This window comes from Chelonoidis abingdonii, chromosome 4 (assembly GCF_003597395.2).
Source record: "Chelonoidis abingdonii isolate Lonesome George chromosome 4, CheloAbing_2.0, whole genome shotgun sequence".
Lineage (NCBI taxonomy): Eukaryota > Metazoa > Chordata > Testudines > Testudinidae > Chelonoidis > Chelonoidis abingdonii.
In genome coordinates, this window is record NC_133772.1 from 145,765,612 (window position 1) to 145,775,753 (window position 10,142).

A 10,142-nucleotide genomic window follows, 5' to 3' on the forward strand; every position below is an offset into this window, starting at 1 on the left:
GTCTTAACCGCCAAGAGGACGAGGCAAGCCAGCAAAGTCTAAACCAGTTCTTATTGATGCATGCACACAAGCAACAAAGAACAATCCCATTCTCCACAGAAAACCAGAACCAGCCCCCACCCTTTTCTTCAATACAGCACAATTTATAATAAGCAAGTTTACATCCACAGTTAAAGCATTTAATTGCCTGTGCTTAATTAACACCGGGAGGAGGACGATTTTGTTCCTGTTCTTCCCCCTGTCCGGCGGAGTGCAAGGATTCAAGAGCAGGCTAGGGACAGTTCAGAGACAGAGGAAAATAAAGGGGGAGCTCAGCAGTAATGTTCCTCATATTCAGATGATCAGTTCAGTCTCACCTCTCTCCTGCCCAGTCTTCAGCCAGTCTTCATCAAATTCAGAAGGAATCTGAATCCATGGGGAGAATGCCTCTGAAAACAGACCTGACAATACAAGCCCCATTAAGAACTTATCGGTTCCACTGGTCGCTGGGGCACATCAGATGGTTTTTACCCACACCCTGTTTGCAACTTCAGATTTTTTAATTGGCAATGTACTATGCCTCGCCTACGGGACAATCCTGAGGCAGTGGAAAGAATGTTCCGCGCAATCTTTTCCACTCATGTGCCCACCTGGACAAATGTTAATCAGTTATTAGATACTCTCATGACAGAAGATGAAAGACGAAGAGTAAAGAAAAATCTGCAGGTCATCTGGATGTTCCTTGGCCAATTACTGACCCTAATTGGATCCTAACATCGGCTGGCAAGGTACAGCTGGATGGATTTTTGAAAGCTGTTTTGAGTGGGCATTAGAGAAGCAGGAGAGGCTAGTCCAAATTGGAGCAAGGTGACTGCTTGTGTTCAGCGTCCAGACGAACACCATCTGACTTTTGTGCCAACTGATTTGTGAAGTTAGAAAGCATTGGAATTTGAATCCTGAAACTGATCATGGAAAGGAGATTGTGTGCAAAGTACCTGCCTCTCCTTTTGTTAGCTCAGTCCTTCTTAGCTTCGGAGACACAGGCTTGGGCAAAGTAAAAGGAAAAAAACCCTCCCAATCCCACAGGGTCTGGCTGATCCCTTCTCAGCCACCTCTTTGCTCTAGTTTCCTCTCCTTCTGGGAGAATGCAATCTGCCTTGCAGGAAGAGTCTCAGAGTTCAGCTGCCCTACTTGCTGGCAGCTACTCTGCTTCTCTCTTCTCCCTCCCCTTGCTTCCCTGCCAGGGAGGATTTAAAAAGGTCTCAGCAATTGGGTCCCAGCTGAACCTAATTAGTTCCTGATAACCCTTGTCCAGCTGAACCTTATTCCTCCAGGGCTGAGCCTTTCAGGGACCATTACTACCCTCTCCTGGTAGCTAATTGTCCTGAGTTTGCCACATATCTCCCCCCCCCCCCCGGCTCAACACTACGGGGGTTGGGCTACTTGGGTCGGAAAGCAGTGCACCCTCGACAGGCCATCCGCATTGCATGTTGGGTTCTGGACCGGTGCCGAACCGTGAAGTGGAAGGGTTGAAGCGATAGGACCATCTTGTTACTCACGCATTCTTGTCCTTGTTTTGGTGCATCCACTGCAACGGGGCATGGTCCGTGACCAGGGTAAATTTCGTCCAGTAGATAATAGCGGAGGTTTCTACGGCCCATTTTACTGCCAGGCATTCCTTTTCCACGATGGCGTACTTCCGTTCCCTAGGCAGGAGCTTTCTACTGAGGAAGAGGACGGGGTGTTCGTCATCTCCGACCATTTGGGAAAGCACCGCCCCAGCCCTACTTCAGAGGCGTCCGTCTGTGGATAAACTCCTGCCCCCAGTCTGGAGCTACTAGTACGGGGTCCGTGCAGAGGCCGTTCGCAGATCTGCAAAAGAGGCTTCGGCCTCAGCAGACCATTTTTACTATGTCTGGGCCCCGAGCCCTGGTCAGGTCCATTAATGGGCATGCCCTGGTGGCGAAGTGGGAATGAACCGCCTATAGTACCCACGAGTCCCAGGAATGCTCGGACCTGTTTTTTCCGGAGTGGGCGGGGCCACTTCTGTATGGCATCTAGCTTGTTGAGTTGGGGCCTCACCACGCCCTCCCCACTATATACCAAGGTATTTGGCCTCAGCTAACCGATTGAACACTTGGAGGATTTGCGGTCAGTCCTGCCTTTCTCAGGTATCTAGGACTGCCTCTACTTCCTGAGGTGTGTCTCCCAGTCGGGCTATATATGATGACGTCATCAAGATAGGCAGCAGCGTACTCCCTATGGGACTGTAACAGTTTGTCATTAGCCGTTGGAAGGTAACGGGGGCCCCATGCAATCCAAAGGAAGAACAGTGTACTGATATAGTCCTTCCGGGTTGCAAAGGCCCGTCTTCTCCTTGTCGGCCTTAGCCAGGGGGATCTGCCAATAGCCCCTTAGTAAGATCAAGGGTAGACATAAAACGGGCCTTTCCCAGTCTGTCAGTCAGCTCATCGATAACTGGGTAAAGGGTAGGTTCAAATCGGACACCTCGTTTAGCTTGCGCGGAAGTCACGCTCGTTGCAGAACCTCATACTGCTGTCTGGCTTAGGCCACTAAAAGACCACGGGACTGGACCATTGACTATGAGACTCTTCAGTGACTCCTAGGGCCAGCATCTTCCTGACCTCTTTCCGAATTTCTTCTCTCTTGCCTTTGGGATCCGGTATGGCTTGATGTGCACCTTCACTCCGGACTCTGTGAAGATGTGATGGTGAACCTCCGTAGTCCTGCCTGGCATACTTCTCCGAGAACACATCTTGGTTGCGTTTGACCAGGCTGATTCGCCTCGGATCGTTGTTCCGGGGTCAGCTCAGGGGATATTTCCACACAGGTTGGGCTGATCGCTTTAGGGGGTGGCGCCCCCTGCGCAGCTACCAGGGTTTCTCTATCCCCAGGGTTCAGCAGATTACATGGTAGATCTGCTCCCAGCTTCTGGAACCTGGCTGCCGGACCTTATAGTCAACTCTCCTACAGCTTCGATTATCTCATAGGGTCCCTGCCATCTGGCCAGGAGCTTGCTCCTCCACCGTGGTATGAGCACCATCACCCGGTCCCCACCTGGAACTTCCGGGACTTTGCTTGACGATTGTCAGTATGTCCATGCGCCCCTTGGGCCTTCTCCATGTGTTCGCGCACAAGGGAGGTGACTTTGGCGATTCGGTCTCTCTTTGTAGCACATGTTCCACAATGTTTCTCCCGGGGTTCGGCTACTCTTCCAATCTTCTTTAGCCAGGTCCAGTATTCCCCTGAGGTGCCGACCATATAACAGCTCGAAGGGGGAGAATCCAGTGGAAGCCTGAGGAACTTCCGGATGGCAAACAGCGCATAAGGTAGCAGGGCATCCCAGTCTTTCCATCGCAGCTGATAACCTTCCATAACATGTTCTTCAATGTCCTATTAAAGCGTTCAATGAGGCCATCGGTCTGGGGTGGTAGACCAACGTTCTGAGGGTCCGTATGTGAGCATGTTACACAAGTCCTTCATCAGCTTAGAAACAAAGGGGGTCCTTGGTCCATCAGGATCTCCTTAGGTATCCCTACTCTGGAGAATATCTGGAGTAATTCTTTGGCTATGGACTTGGACATGGTATTCCGTAGGGGATGGCTCGGGTATCAAGGTGGCAAATATCTAGTACTACAGGATGTACTGATGGCCCCAGGCTGACTTTTCCAATGGCCCACTATGTCCATAGCTATTCGCTCGGACGGAACCTCAAATAATGGGTAGAGGTACCAGGGGCCCTTAAGTATGGTGGGGCCCATGTAATTGGCACTCCGGACAGGAGGAACAATATCGCCGGACGGCTGCATAAATACCAGGCCAAAAAACCTCTGTAGAATCCGATCGAGGGTCTTATCCATCCCTAGATGGGCCCCAAACAGATGACTGTGGCCAGATCCATTACCGCTCTTTGATGCTTCCGGGGGACCAAGAGTTGTTCGATGACTTGCTCTTGGACGCGGACTACTCTATACAGCAGATCTTTTTTAATCATGTAATATGGTCCCAGGCCCTTAGCTCTCCCCTCCACTGGGACCCCATTCACCTCGACTACCTCCTTAAAAATGTTGTGGTATATGGGATCATTGGCCTGATCCTGACCAAAATTCCCACGTGTGGTCCCTATTTGTCCCATTTTGGGGAGGTCCACCTCCGTCTCCCCCTCAGGGACAGCCCCGGGGACCCTGGTCCAACAATTGGGTTGGAGTTGGCTGACCTAGTCCTGCTGTCAGCCGAGTCCCTTCTTTCCCTGCCAGTGTACGGTGTCAGGTACCGGTCAGGATCCTCGTCCCCTCCTTTTATTGGCCCTCCGTTCCCCTCCGAGTCTTCCTGACTTCCCCAGTGGGGGGAACACATCCTGGCTAAACTTGTGGAAAGCGGGGAGAGGGTCCCCTATCTGGGTCACCCTTTGGATCCAGGTCCTCCCTCCTTCTCCCTCGTTCCCGGGGAGTAGGCCATCAAACCCCGGGAAGTCTCGTCCGATAAGGACAGGGTAAGGGAGTTTCGGAACGACTCTCCACTGTCACCTCGGTGGGGTTTTCGAGATCTTCGATGCGTACTGGGGACGGTTGGATAGTAGCTGATATCCCCATGTACACAGATATTCCCGAGCGTTTGGCCTGGGATAGTTGGGCCCGGCCTGACCAGCTTCGCTGAGACCAGTTAACTGCACTGTCGAGTCTGTAATGCTGTAGTCTCTACACCGTTCAGCTTAACAGCCCTAGTGTATCTATGAGGGACCATCGCAACCCCAACTAGACGTATTAGCTCGATGTGTCCCCCGATATCTCCCAGTTCACACTGCATAGGCTCTCCAAGATTAAGGGCATTGGCAGCAATATGCCCTAATTCACCACAGGCATAAACATCGGTACCCACCCTGGGCAGCCCCTATTTTTCGGGCTGCTGGGATGTATTCCCTGAGCCTTTCTTCCCAGTCCCCAGGCTCTCCGGACTGCTGGCGGCTCTTCCGCCTCCTGCCTCCCCTCCATTTTCCGGCCTGGAGCTAGGGCAAAACTGGGGCCTCGGCGTAGAGGCTGGCCTCCGATACTTGGCGCCTTCCTCCCCCAGTGGTCTGAGAAAGTTCTTGGGCTGCTAAGTGCCTCTCCATGAGAGCAACTAGATCGTCATAAGAGGGGGTCATTTTGGCGGACCCACCCCGTATGTCGGTGGCAACCCTCTCATGTACCTGTCCAATACCAGGATCTCTACTACCTTCTCCAGCCCATGGGCTCAGGGCGAAGCCACTTCCGAGCAAGTGTATCAAATCAAGATAGCTGGGACCTCGGTGGTTTGTCCTCCCGGTACTTCCACTCGTGGAAGCGCTGGGCCCTTATGGCCGTCGTCATGCCTGCCCTCGCCAGGATTTCCGCCTTCAGCCGAGAGTAATCCATAGCTGCTTCTGCAGTCATGTCGAAGTAGGCTTTCTGGGCCTCCCCACATAGGAATGGAGCCCCAGCAGACCGGCCACTGGTCTTGGGGCAAAAAAAAGGCCTCCCGCAGTGCCGTCCTCTCGAACGCAAGGAGATACGCCTCTATATCGTCATCAGTTGTCATCTTCTGCAAGTAGTTGCTCGCCCGCAGCGGCCGACTCCCTGGCCCCGTGCGTCATCATGGTCAGGGCCTTCAACTGGTTTACTACCTCAGTCAGGGTTGCTCGATCTTGGCTGCCTGGCTCATCAGCAGCTGGTTGGTCTCCTGTTGCACCCGTACAGACTCCCGCTGGGCAACCACCTGCACTCTGGTAGCCTCTTGTTGGGCCGCGGGTGGACCTGCATCAATGCCTTCAGTACATCCTCCATTTTTCCAAAAAAAAATAATTTTTTTTTTCTTTTTTTTTGTGGTTTTTACCTTGCCGTGATGGCTTGCCACAGAGCCTCACTCACTAGACCATCCCACCTCTACACCACGTGTGGCAAAAGTACCTGCCTCTCTTTTGTTAGCTCAGTCCTTCTTAGCCTCGGAGACACAGGCTTGGGCAAAGTAAAAGGAAAAAAACCCTCCCAATCCCACAGGGTCTGGCTGATCCCTTCTCAGCCAACCCCTTGCTCTAGTTTCCTCTCCTTCTGGGAGAATGCAATCTGCCTTGCAGGAAGAGTCTCAGAGTTCAGCTGCCCCTACTTGCTGGCAGCTTTCTGCTTCTCTCTTCCTCCCCCCCCTTGCTTCCCCTGCCAGGGAGGATTTAAAAGGTCTTCCAGCAATTGGGCCAGCTGAACCTAATTAGTTCCCTGATAACCCCTGTCCCAGCTGAACCTATCCTCCAGGGCTGAGCCTTCCAGGACCAATTAACTACCCTCTCCTGGTAGCTTAATTGTCCCTGAGTTTGCCACAATGGTTAAAATGGTTTTCATGTCACAATGTGCGGAGGATATTGCTAGAGATTTAGAGAGCATCCAGACGGTATGCAAGGGAAAAATTTGCCTGAGGTAGTTAGCATTGCGACTAGAGTGTTTAATGGGAGAGAGGAGAAGAAAAAGAAAAGGAAGGAAAGGAGAAGGACGTAAAGGAGCAAGTGTCGCTGTTGCAGCAGCAATGACCGGAGGAAGAGGCAGAGGTCGTGGATGGAATCGAGGTGGATGGAATGGAAGGGGGAAAGAGGAGGAGCAGTGAGAGGCAGAGGTCATGGAGAAGGAATTGAAGTGGTGGTTGTCATTATTGTGGTGCAGAAGGACATTGGAAGAGAGAGTGCCCAGTGCGGCCTAAGAGGAGTATAAGCCAGAGGCAGCAGGGCAGTTCGCAAAGGACAGCGACTGAAGAGAGGCGCCACTCCCTGGAGTCCTGAGATTTATGAGGCTGGACTTGTGCAGTTTAAATGTGATGCCTGGTTCTCTGTGATTCCCTTAAAATAGGAACAAGACTTTTAAACTGAGTGATACCAGTGCTACTCATTCAGCCATACCCAAGGGAGTGGCCCCAAAGGAAGTATTGAAAAATGTGTGATAGGAGTTACTGGAAGACAGAACGATGTTTTATGACAGCGATTGCATGCCACTTTGGGCCTTTAAATATTCAGCATTCCTTTTTGCTTATGAATGGGCCAGTAAACTTGCTTGGGCGAGATTTGCTGTGTAAATTGCATGCTCAAATTTTTTGTAATCCGGATGGCAATCATTCTAAGTTCCATTAGAAAAGCATATTTGTTGGCAGGGCTGGAGGTTCAGGAGTTCAGTAAAGATCTCCCTGTGCAGTGCAAAATGAAGTTAACCCTATAGTGTGAGGAGGAAAACATGCAGTGGACTAGTAAATCAGCTCCTTTTTAAGTTCGACAGTAAAGAGTGATCAGCCTCCGCCCGCCCAGAGACAATACCCTCTGAAACCTGAAGCCCTTCAGGGACTAGGACCTCTCATACAGGATTTGAAGGAAAAGGGAATCCTGGTGTCATGCGTCTCTCCTTGCAATACCCTATTCTGGCTATTAAGAAGCCTCATCCTGGGCCAGATGAAAACCGGTGTATCGACTGTTCAGGACTTGAGACTAATTAATCAATATGTGATCCCAGACCACCCTGTAGTGCCAAACCCTAGCACTATACTGGCAATGTGCTGCCAGACGCAGATTGGTTTACTTGCCTGGATTTGGCAAATGCCTTTTTCTGTACCTGTTGCCCAGATAAACAGTACCTTTTTGTATTCATCTGAGGGAATACCAGGTGCAGCTGGACAAAGGGGGAGAAACAGGAAATTCCAACCCAGGGCAACTTACATGGACTAGAATGCCCAAGGGTATGTGAGGCACCAGGGGTGTTTGCTAGAATTTTAGCAGAAATTTAAAGATGTCCAGTTACCCAGAGCTCTACCTTGGTAACTTATGTTGATGATATTTTAGTGACATCAAAAACACAGGAAGATAATGAATTGATTCCATCTATCTACTTAATCAGTTGGCAACAAAGGACACAAGGTCAGCCCCACAAAACTGCAGTGGCGAACAAGAGGTGAAGTATTTGGGGTGTACTTTAGGCCTGGAATTCGTTGCACAGATCCCCAGTGGGTAAAAGCAATTTTAGAATATTCCTTTTCCCACAACAAAAATGAGGAATGAGAGGCTTTATTGGAATGATTGGATTTTGTCGTTCATGGATAGTGGCTGCAGGTGAATTATTGAAGCTGTTACTGAGTTAACTAAAGAAGGGGCAGAGTAGCCTTTACATCCAAATGCTGAGCAGTTAAGAGCCTTCAGAACACTCAAGGAGTCCCTTGTTCAGGCTCCCGCACTAGGGCTCCCTAATTATAACAAACCCTTTGACTTGTATGTACATGAATCTAAAGGAGTGGCATCTGGAGTGTTAACACAATCATTTGGAGGTTCTCCTCGACCTGTTGCTTATTTTTCAGGACAATTAGACCCTGTAGCTCGAGGCCATCCAGGCTGCCTAAGAAATGTTGCAGCAGCTGCTTTAATTGTGGAAAAGGCTCAAGAAATAGTTTTAGGACACCTCCTCATGGTGCATACGCCTCATGCTGTGGCCAGCTTGTTAAATTCGCAGCAGCATAAGCATCTAACTAACCAACGATTGTCAAAATATGAAATTGCTCTCTTAATGACTCATGGGGTAACCCTCAAACGATGTGCCACGTTAAATCCGGCTTCCTTGTTGCCCCAGGAGGGAAGTAGTGGATATGTGCATGATTGTTTGCAGGTTTTGGACTTAATTTCTACTTCTCGCCTTGACCTTTCTGATGTTCCTCTCCAAGACCCTGAAATGGAGTTGTTTGTGGATGGATCTGCCTTTGTCCAAGAGGGAATCAGACACTCTGGATACACAGTTACTGATAGCAAGACTGTATTAATAGGGAAAGCTCTTTTTCCCAGGGTGAGTGCCCAAGCTGTGGAGTTAAAAGCCCCTAACCGCAGCCTGCCTTTATGCTAAAGGAAAGAGAGTTAATATTTATACAGACTCAAAATATGTTTTTGGGGTATGTCATGCCACGGGTGCAATTTGGAAGGAACGAGGTTTCATTACCTCGTCTGGAGCTCAGATTGCCCATGGAAAAGAAATTGCCGAACTGCTTCAAGCCATTCAGGCTCCTAGGGAGATTGCGGTGATACACTGCAAAGCTCATACCAGGCAGACTGATCCAGTCGCAATGGGAAATCGCTTGGCAGACAGGGCGGCCAAGGCAGCAGCCCTACAAGGGGCCCAGTTGGACCTGATCTCTCCCTTAGCTCAAGGCAATTACAAGCTTCAGATACTGAAAAGGCAACATGGGAAAAGTGGGGTTCACAACTTAATTCAGTGGGAATTTGGGAATGTGATGGTCGTCCTATCCTACCCAGAAGCTACTACAAAAGGTTCACAGTAACACCCACCTAGGAGCGAATAAAATGGTTCAAATCGTTCTTAGGCAGTTTGTATCCCCTGGATTAAGTGAAATGGCTAGAAGAGTAGTGGAAAATTGTGTTCTTTGTCAGCAATGTAATCCTAAGGGAACATTGCAACAGGCGCCACCTGGTGGGTGCAGATGGGCTCATAGGCCCATGCAACACATTCAAATTGATTTTACTGAATTACCCCCCTCAGAAGGAAAGAAGTATTTGTTGGTAATTGTAGATCAACTTTCAGGATGGGTAGAGGCCTTTCCCACTGCCAAAGCAGTTTGCAAGGTGCATTTTAATGAGATCATGCCAAGATTTGGCCCTCCTGAAAATATTGATTCTGATCAGGGAACGCATTTTACAGTAAAAATTTGCAAGGAACTTACTGAGGTGGTTGAGACAAAATGAGTTTTTCATGCTCCCTGGCACCCTCAGAGCTCAGGCCAGGTGGATCGTATGAATGGAACTCTAAAGACCACCCTAACTAAGCTGTGTAAGGAACTCAAGATGAAACGGACTAAAGTTCTTCCTTTGGCTTTGTATATTGTCCAGACTGCCCCGAATTCTAGGACTAAGCTAGCGCCCTCTGAGATACTTTTTGGACATGTACCACCTTCCTTTACTTCTTTGGTTTCAATACCTAGTGACACTGATCTGACTTGTGAAACAGAAGCTTATGTAAAAGCATTGCAGCAGCATTTAACTATATTACAACAGTACTTAGCACAGTCTCAATCTTTACCATTGTGGGAAGCTGTTCATTCTATTTCACCAGCTGGCCCGGTGTGGATCAAATCTTACCGAAAGACTCCACTTCAACCCCAGT